General features: G+C 39.9%; 1 long non-coding RNA gene across 1 annotated transcript in view; it reads right to left on the reverse strand.

Annotated features, from left to right (window-relative positions):
• Nucleotides 1–1,674, reverse strand: part of LOC140629566 (uncharacterized) — an 81,359-nt gene extending 79,685 nt beyond the window's left edge. The window contains exon 1 of the long non-coding RNA XR_012027421.1: nt 1,587–1,674. This is a non-coding gene — a long non-coding RNA (uncharacterized lncRNA). The remainder of the gene's footprint in view (nt 1–1,586) is intronic.
• Between the last annotated feature and the right edge of the window lie 8,516 nt (nt 1,675–10,190).

Here is a 10,190-nt window from a genome sequence, read left to right on the forward strand (position 1 = left end):
GGATTCTTTTATATAAGGTCTCCATCCTCATGATCCAGTCAATTCCCAGAGGCCCTGCCTTCTAATACCATCACATTGGGTGTTAGTACTTTACATATGAATTTTGGGGGACAAACATCCAATCTATAGTATATACTAATATTGACTTTATGTAGTGTTACTAATTTTGTTTAAGCAATCCTTTGGCACATTTGCCATCACTAAATTATTGTAGCAGTTTTAAACTTAAAAAAATTGAATTTTCTCCATATTTGACATACTTTATCTCATAATTATCAACTATAGTAGGAATTATTGCGTCCATTTTACAGGCGAGAAAACTAAGGCTCAGAGAAGTTAGTAACTTTTCAAAGGTCTCTGACCCAAGTCAAGATTTAGTGCAAGAATGAGATTGAGTTCATTTGAATTTACTCTTTCAAATCTCTTTAAAAAAGCATAACAATCATGTTCATTTTGACAGGTTTTCATGATAGTAATTTTTAATGGTTTCATTTAGAAAGACTGTATGTAGTTGTTACCTAGACAATTATAGGCTTCTTCAGAGGGCCTATATGTAGCAGATGCTCCCAGTGTCTCATTCTTATCCCCTTGGCGCTTATTATGTCCAGGCACACAGCTAACCTCCCATTACTAGCACATGTATGTCTTTATAGGCAACAGGTACTGGGAATTCATGCCCTCCCCCTCCCTTGACGTGTTCATTATTGTCTTCTATATGCCAAATGTATATGTGTACCTTCCCTCCCACCCCAAAATCCATATGTTGAAACTCAATGCCCAATGTAATGGTATTAGGAGGTGGGACTTTTGGAAGGCACTTAGATCATGAGAGTGAAGTCCTCTATAAAAGACACCCCATAGAGCTCCTTCTGCGATGTGAAGAATAGCTAGAAGGCACTATCTAGGAACCTGAAAAAGTGCTCTCACCAGACTGAATTTGCCTGGGTCTTGATCTTGGACTAGTCTCCAGAACTATGAGGAATATATTTGTTGTTTATGAGCCACCCAGTTTATGGTATTTTATTACAGCAGCCCGAACAGAATATGCCATTCACTTTCTTCTCTTTCCTGTTTTACTTCCTTTCTCCATTAGTGGTATTTTTTTTTTTTTTTTGGATCACCTCCGAATGAACTACTTTTCCTTGAATCTTTATTTCAAAATATGTTTCTGGGATAACTCAAACTAAGACACCACCTTACCTATTTGTTATGGATATTGGAAGTAAACCTAGTAAACCTTATGGCCTGGAGCATCCAATCTCAGGTTGGGGCCCTCTCATTCTGGAATTTACAAAGGTGGCTTCTCATTTGCCTGGCCAGTTGTCTGTTCCTTGCTTTTGCCTCCTTATCTATATTTTATTTGACTGCAGACTAGAATTCCCAGTTCCCTGCTCTGACTCTTTCCTTCCTTTTTTAAAAAATTTTTGATTTTTGGCAATGCATTTGGGGCTGACTCTCTGGTTAGTCACCTTATCTACCTAATCTCTTGACACTGAGCATTACTTCCATATATTAGTTATCTATTGTTGCATAACAAATTACTACAAATCTTAGTAGCTTATGATAATAAACATTTGTTATCTTACAGTTTCTGCAGGTCAGGAATCTGGGTGCAGCTTAGCTGAGTGCCTCTGGCTTAAGTTGACAGTTAAACTGTCAGCTAGAAGTGTGGTCTCATTTGAAGGTTTGATTGAGGGAGATCTGCTTCCAAATTCACTCATGTAGTTGTTGAAAAGCTTTGGTTCCTGGCCATACAGTTCTCTCCACAGGACTGCCTCATGACATGTGTATTAGTCTACTTGGGCTGCCATAACAAAATACTGCAGCCCGGGTAGCTTAAATGCCAGACGCTTATTTTCTCACAGTTATGAAGGCTAGACGTCCATAGTCAAGGTCTTGACAATTTTAGCTTCTGGTGAGAGTGCTCTTCCTGGCTTTTAGACAGTGGCCTTCTCACCATGTCCTTACATGGCCTTATTCTGTGCATGTATGGAGAGAGAGATTTCTGATGTCTCATCTTCTTTTTATAAGGACACCAGCCTTTATGTCCTCATTTGACCTTAATTACTTCTCTAGAGGTCCCATCTCCAAATACCATCACATTAAGGGTTAGGACTTCAACATACAGACTTTGGGAGAGACACATTTCAGTGTGTGACACAAGGTACAGGAGACAGTGAGAGAGCAAGTGAGAAAAGCATCCATAATGGAAGCCATAGCCTTTTCTAATCTCATCTTGAAGGTGACATCCCATCACTTCTGCTGTGTTCTATGTGGTAGAAGTGAGTGCATAAGTTTAACCCACGCTCAAGAAGAGAAATTTAAACAAAGGTGTGAATTTAGTAGGTGAAAATCATTAGGAGTATACAGGAGAAACTCTCTTGCTTTACTCACACACATAATACTTATGACACTACATACATGGGTCTTGTTTCCCCCACACACCAAGGCAATTCTCTGTGACATCAGCTGGATGTCCTACACTTTAATTCAATTTAATTCTGACTTGCTAGAGTTAGTGCAGATCCCGTACGTTAAGGGCTAAATCCACAAGACTGCTCTCAACTTCAAATACCAATAGTGAGTAGTAAGTTCCCAGGTTACCCACAACTTCTGTATGATTTGGTTACAAAAGAAGTTCCCACAGCCCCCTCCTTGGAGTTGATCATTTGCCAGAATAGCTCACAGAACTCAGGGAAACAATTACATTCACCAGTTTATTATATAATGAAGGATATGATAAAGGATACCTATGAACAGTCAGATGAAGAGATACATGGGGTGAGGTGTGGAAAGATTCTGAGTGCAGGAGCTTTTGTCTTTGTGGAGTTGGGATGTGTCACCCTTTCCAGGAGATAGATATGTAGGTAGAACTTCCAGCCAGGAAGTTCTCTGAACCCCCCCTTCAGGGATTTTAATGGAGCCTTCATCATGTAGGCAAGATCAATGATAAACTCCATTTCCAGTGTCCTTTCCTCTCCAGAGAATGGACAATGTGAGTATAGTAGATATGCGGTGTACCTCCATGGTAGGCTGCAATACCCCTATCTCAGTAGGTTGCTGTGAGAATTAAATAAGGTTATACACATATAGCACCCCAAATTTTATAATTTCTGAGAGCAAGCATTCATGAGGGATTTTACTAGTGACTAACAGGTTTGATTCCTGGAGAGAAGCATTCATGAGACAATAAACTAGGGAAGAATACTAACGTGATTGGGTAGATTTTAGAAACTGCATTAGAAGTTTGGCCATCATCTAAAATATGTGGGTTTCTTGACCCCATTTATTATCCACTTTACTTTCCTAAACTTCAGCAGACATTTAGCAATTCTGATATCAAATTCAAGAATGAAGTAAATAGTGTTTAAAGAGGAGAATGAACCAGTTGTATTTATATGCATATGTTGAGGAAAGAGAGGAGGCCGTGTTCTAACCGAGGGTGTTATAAATTGAGAACTTGGGTGAGAAAGGTACACACAGATTAATTTATAGAATCCTGTCAGCAATGCTACTTTTAAAATAGCACTTATAGGCTCTCTGGCAAAGGAAAAGTGAAACAGCTGGACCTGCTCCAGCCTCAGGCTTGTAAAACCACCAGTCAGTGAATCCAATAAGCAGATGCACATTCCTACCTTGAACCACACCTCCTCCCCCACACTTTTCCACAAATCCTACACACCAACCCTCACAAAAATATTTCAAGTTGGTTTACAAAATTGAGGCCTCAACCCACACTCATTACAGCCACAATCTCTTATCTCCTCTCCTTTGGCCATTTCCCAATACACTGAATCTCTTTCCCGGCTTTGCATGCTTCGTCAGAGCAGAGCTTGTCTTGAGCAGAGTTATTCACAAAGGATCTTGAATAGGATGGAGCCTTCATCCATATCTGGATCCATTCTTTAGCTTTTTGTAGGAGTGTGATTCAACCATCTAGGAATCCCTATGGCAGAGTCATGTGTTCATTTGGAAAATGTTTTCAATTCAAATTTGTGACAAGCACTGTGCCAGGGGCCAAGGACACAACAGGGCACAAGCCTCAGACCTTTCCCTGAAGGGAAGTCTGATGGGGAGACAAACAGATGTGCAGGAGTGCAGGGCATCATGGGAGCACCCAGGACAGGGAGGGGTGGGCATGGTCATGCAAGGCTCCTTGCAGAAGGGGTGAATGGGAATTAGCAAAGTGCAGGTGGAAAAGAGAGATGTGAAAGGAATTGAGGGAAGACTATACGCTATGTCCTGGGAGTAAAACTCCAGATTAATTGGCCAAGCAGGTGATTATAAGAGATTAAAGAGAGAACTGTATCCACTGGGTTCTGAATTCTTGGTCTACCAGCTGGCCATCAGGCTGTGGGAGTTGGAAAGAAGTCTAGCAATGATGGACAAGATGCTGAGTCCAGGGTGAGTTCTGTTGTGCTGGTAGGGTATTTTTGAAAGTTGAATTTCAGTGTCTTTGAAGATTATGGACTTTTTGTTGTTTGTCCCAAACCCTGCCACTTTTTAGTGTTGTAAACCAGTGGGTTATGTATTATGTTGCCTGTCTGTCTTTTTTTTGTGTGATCCTGATCCCTGGTCTGTGCCATTTCCTCGATTTTTAATATAAGGAGCTCAATTGCTAGATAAATAGATCACTCATTTATTCTTTCATTCAACAAATATTTATTTTGGCTCTGTGAGGGGGGCTGGGTACACATCGGTCATTTCAGCTTCAATGAAGCTGATAGTCTGAAGACGAAGACAAATAAGTAAATAAGCAAATGGACATATATAAATTTTGCCAAGTGCTTTGAGGGTAAGGTGAGATGATAATAAGGGCCTACTTTAGAATGGATGGCTAGAGAGCCTTTCTGAGGGAGAACATTTAAGCAGAGACTAGAAGAAGAAGAAAGTTTTTGGAAGAGTTTGGGGGAAATGTGCTCCAGGCAGCAAAAGTGAAGCCAAATGTGAAGTTGGGCAGTTGGTAACTTGCCCAAGGGAGTTTCTGCTCAGCATGCCATGAACCCTGGCACAGGGTAGTGTCTGTCCAGAGGAAGGGGTATGCAAATTACAGAAACTCCATGAGAAGGCCCTACCTGGGAAAGATCAAAGACCAATTTTTGAACTGTGGAGGACAGATGTCCTTTTAATGTAACATGAATATTTGAGAGGTACAATGTAGGGAGGGTGGAGTTGGGGGATATATCAAGTTGTGGGTGGTGTGGGAAATCCAGCAATGGTAGAGGAAGGCAATTCGTGGAGATGAGGGTGACAGGGACCCACCAGGGGGGGCATCTATGCTAGGAAGACCCAATAAGGCCAGTCATCTGGCTTCCCAGGCAAATCAATGCCCTGGGAAACAAAGATTTGGAAATACAAAGCAATGATGGGGAGGAGGCAGCCTTAGGCTGATGGAACCTGGTGACACTGGTTTCCAGCACCATGGGAAAGAGGAAGAAAGTAGAAGGAAAATGGGTCAGAACTAAGTAACAGGGCAGGGATCCAGTCACCAGAACTGGTCCCCTAGGATCAGAGAAGAGTCCCAAGGCTCTTGGCACATAGGTTATTGGGCTGCTGGCCTTTAAAATCCTTCCTTATAAAACTTAACTTTGGGGAGTGCCCAGAGCAGAGTTTGGTTTGTAGGAAGTAATTAAGCTACATCAGATTTGAAGATTAGATGGACAACGTGGAGATCCAGGCAAGTCATAACATGATCTACACATCTGGTGTCTTAAACAAAGCAGAGTATAAATGTAGTTTGATGTGACTCAGTCTGGGTGCACCAGTGGTGACTCTTAGTCATTTCTACATTATTTTTTTAGTTGCGTCAGGCATTTCTTATCCACCATGTCACATCCTCACAACGCTGCTGTCCCCAGAGTCCTTGGCCACTTGTTTTCCCCAGCTGCTGCAGCAGTTGGCTTCATAAGGGCACAACCCAACAGTGTTCTGCTTCCTGCCCCTGCTGTGCATTACTGGCTTGCTCCTCTGGGCTTTCCCCCAAAGCCTGTGAGGTGTGAGATGCTGAACTGGCATCACGTTACATATAACCTGAAAGTGTGGGGGAGTTCAAGTCCTATGAAGTGAACTTTAGTCAAAGAGAAATGGAAGCTAGCTGATAAACCCTTCCTTCTCCTGCTGAGACACACTAGGTTATGTGTCTCAACAGTTGATTGTGTGGAATGGAACAATTGTCCTTGTTTTCAAACAGTGGCCAATTCAGTGGCCTGCCTTTTTTGCCATACTCCCCCTTTGCCTCTTTCTACTTCATGGGATTGCACTTTTAATAAAGTACATAAGCTTTTGCCCCAGGCTTTGCCAAGGTACAACCAGTTTCCAAATTGTGCTGGGGTCAGTGGCTTATAGGTCAGTAGCTGCATAACCCAATATTAGCCAAGAGCCACATGTGGCTATAGAGCACTTGAAATGTGGCTGGTCCTAATTAAAATGTGATATAAGTGTGAAACACACACTCAGATTTTGAAAATATACAAAAAAGAGAAAATATCTCAATAATTTTGTAATATTTATTACCTAAAGAAATGATAATATTTTTGATGTATGGAGTTAAATAAAATGTACTGCTAACACTAATTTCATCTAGTTCTTTTAACATTTTTAAGTCTGGCTATAATATTTCCATTGGACAGCACTTGCCTAGAGTTTGTGGAATCCAATCCTTATCCCATTAGAAAGTTTAGAACCATACCTGGTAGTTTCCCATCTCCTTTTGTTTTTTTGGGACTTCTCTTGTTTTCTATAATTTCTTTAAAAGCTATTAATCAGGGGGACGCCTGGGTGGTTCAGTGGTTGAGCATCTCCCTTTGGCTCAGATCATCCCAGGGTGTGATCCTGGGGCCCCAAGATCGAGTCCCACATCGGGCTCCCTGTGAGAAGCCTGCTTCTCCTTCTCCCTCTGCCTGTGTCTCTGCCTTTCTCTCTGTGTCTCTCATGAGTAAATAAATAAAATCTTAAAACAAAAGTTATTAATCAGGGATGTAGTCAATAAGTGGTATTTCCACACCAAGGGAATATTTTTATAGGGGCCAAAAGAAGCAATAGCTTGTGTATTTCATCTATTCAACTATCAAAATGGCCATCGTATTTGTTAATGCATAATTCTGCAGGACGTTATGTTTGTAATTTAAACTATAAACAAACAGGGTCCTAATTTGATGCCTTACCAGGCATATTAGCATAAGTGCAATAGGTGTTGAAAAGGCTCTTTTGGTATATTTTATTATATGTATTTTCTGTGCTATAATTGAGTATCATGAGTATAGTGCCTAAGGATTAACTTTTGTGCTTTTTAAAAATTTTTTTTTGTTCGCTGCTATCATCAATTACATGTTATGATTTGGCAAGCTAAATTAAATTTGTTGCAGGATTTGGCCCTGCTCCTTTCTCTGGAATTTCCTTGTGGCTTTCTTGCCCAGGGAGGGTATTTCATCATCAAATTGTCTTATTAAGCTCTCATGCACATGACATTGGCTACGCACTAGATACAGTACCAGTCAAATAGCCATGGATTCCACTCTGTTCTATAAAAAGACAAGGTTCTGGCTTGAAGTCACATTCCTTCTCTTGAAATTTAGTTCTGGTTGGATTGAAATATTGTTAAAGAATAGTTTGGTGTGAAGTTGCTTGAGGGATAAGAGTTGAGTGAGTTCATACTTAAAAGGAATGTGACTTGATTGGGAGGGAGAAGAGGGGGGATAAGGAGTCAGCTTCAAGCTGAGCAGGGAATGGAGGGAACAGGTTTTGAAGATTCAAAAGAAGCAGTGGTTTTAAGACAACAAATCAAATTCACTTGCCATAACATCCTACCTAAGCATAGGCTTTTCAGTTTTAGTGTAAGTCAACATGATAGCAGACTATGTTCTTTTTATCTTTGGTGGTTAATTTCTCTTAAAAAAAAACACCAGGAAACCTACTATTCAAGATTTTGAAATATTGATTTCGAGTGTTGAATTTATTCCAACACGATTCTAAAGACAACCTACAATATTCTCCTGGCAGACTCAGTGTTTGAGTTGATCCTGACAGCCAGGTTGAGAGATGAGTTTCACATGCTGCAGGTTTATTAATTTCCCTTATTTTCTAGCCTCTAAATTATGTTTTCATTGAAATTTTTTTCTTTTTTTTTCTCAAATACAAGAAACTGAAAGTAGAGAACCAATTCTATCAAAAGCTTCATTTTGAGAAGAATTAATGAAAAGTTGATTAAAGATGACGTGTAACTGAATTGCTAAATTAGTTTTCATTCAAAACCACAAACAAGCAGAGCATTGGGACAATCTCAGTAAATCAAGAATTCCAAACTATAGTCCCTAACCTGTTTTGCAGTCTTCCAGGGAGGTTAGAGTTACAAGTAGTACAGTAATAGAAAGGTAAAGCTTGTGTTGCATTCACAGCCCATGAGGATCTTTATCTACCCTGGAGAAGTTCACCTGCAAAGTAGACTTAAGCCCTTACCACAGTCTTGTTCAGTCTGGTTTTGTTACATTAAATAAACATCTTTTAAAAATTACACTATTAACAGCTTTCACTGCGCATAAAATTAAGGTTACTCTGTTAACATTTTATAACCCAGAGAGGTAGGTTATCACAGACAGAAAATGTGAAAGAAAATGAACTATAGCTTAGATTTTTTTTTTTTGTCAATCAACTTAAAGTATAATATTAACAGCAAACATCATCATAATAGTCACTTTTGAAATTATAAAGAATTACAGGGATGATATTCACGCTAGGCTTGAAATAGAAGACTTGGCTGACCTGGGAATGGTAAACAGCGGGAAGGTTGTGGCTTTGGTGTGTGGCCAGCAGGGCTGTATTTTATTCACTGTTATCCTCCAACCCCAGATATAGCTCTGTTACATAGTAAGCCCTTGTAAATGTTTGTAGACTGAACAAACGATGGTAAGCTAGGGGTTGTCATTGACATTGCCAGCTCAGCCGGGCAAGTTCTAGATGTGATATCCAGATAAGAGCCAGGGACAGGACCAGGTGGAAGCCAAACAGGTAATAGGAGAAAGTAGTACAGGGAGACATTGCTTAGGATTTCTGGTGCGTTCTTACCTTGAGGGTTACACAGGAGCTTTTCTTTTCTTTTTTTAAATAAAGAGTTATTTATTTGAGAGCGAGAGCGAGAGAGAGAGAATGAACAAGGGGAATGGCAGAGGGAGAGAGAGAATCTCAAAGCAGATACCCCACTGAGCTTGGAGTCTGACATGGGACTCTATCCCAGGACCCTGAGATCATAATCTGAGCCGAAACCTGAGTTAAGAGTCGGATGCTTAACTGACTGAACCACCCGAGTGCCACACTTGTGTTTTTCTGAGAGGCACCTCTGAAGGAGAGGTGGACCTGGATATAGGATGAAAGTGAGTAAGTTGAGTCACAACTGTGTTCATGGTAAGTGGAAGCACATTTTTAAGGACTGCAAAAGGAACCTGAGAAGAATTAAATATAAAGCTATTGAAAACTGAAAAAAAAGCTAAACTCACTTAGAAAGGACACATTTAATACTAGTTTTTTAAAAAGAAAATGAAGCATAAGTTAATAATTGTATCTGCAGTAGGTATAGCATTTTCCTTTTAAACATAAAATGACGTTTGAGCTATCACACTTAGTGTAACTTGCTAATGATAAGGGTGTGGTGGGAGGGCCGAGAAGAGGAAACTGAATATCTCGTGTGCTAGGCCTTATGATAAAGTCTTTGCATGTGTCGACCCCTGTGACCCTCACAATATATTACTAACACTTGAGAAGTTGACAATGCCTCATAGGGAACATGTAAGAAAGCTTTTCTACCCCCTTGTAATAATTCCATATATAATACATGCTTATTATAAGTTTCAAACACCAAAGAAGGTAGACAGGATAAATTATCTTCACTCCTCACACTTTCCATGATCTCACTTTCTTTCATGTATGTAATTGCCATTAACAATTTGATGTGTGGCCCAATTTTTTTTATTTGCACATATGCATATGACTTTTTAAATATGAAGATAATTGTAGAGGAGCACGAAATCATTGAACATATATAAAATGATTTAATTTTTAAAAAATGACTTTCACCCAAGTGTGATTATTTTAAACTTCTCTTTCCTGTTGGGTGGTATACAGGCTCCTTAAAGAAATTTCAGTCCTTTTTCATACCTTTCCTGTTACTTTCAGTTAGTAGAATGATTTCAATATTGATG

This window comes from Canis lupus (genome assembly GCF_048164855.1).
Source record: "Canis lupus baileyi chromosome 16 unlocalized genomic scaffold, mCanLup2.hap1 SUPER_16_unloc_3, whole genome shotgun sequence".
In the NCBI taxonomy this organism is placed as follows: domain Eukaryota; kingdom Metazoa; phylum Chordata; class Mammalia; order Carnivora; family Canidae; genus Canis; species Canis lupus.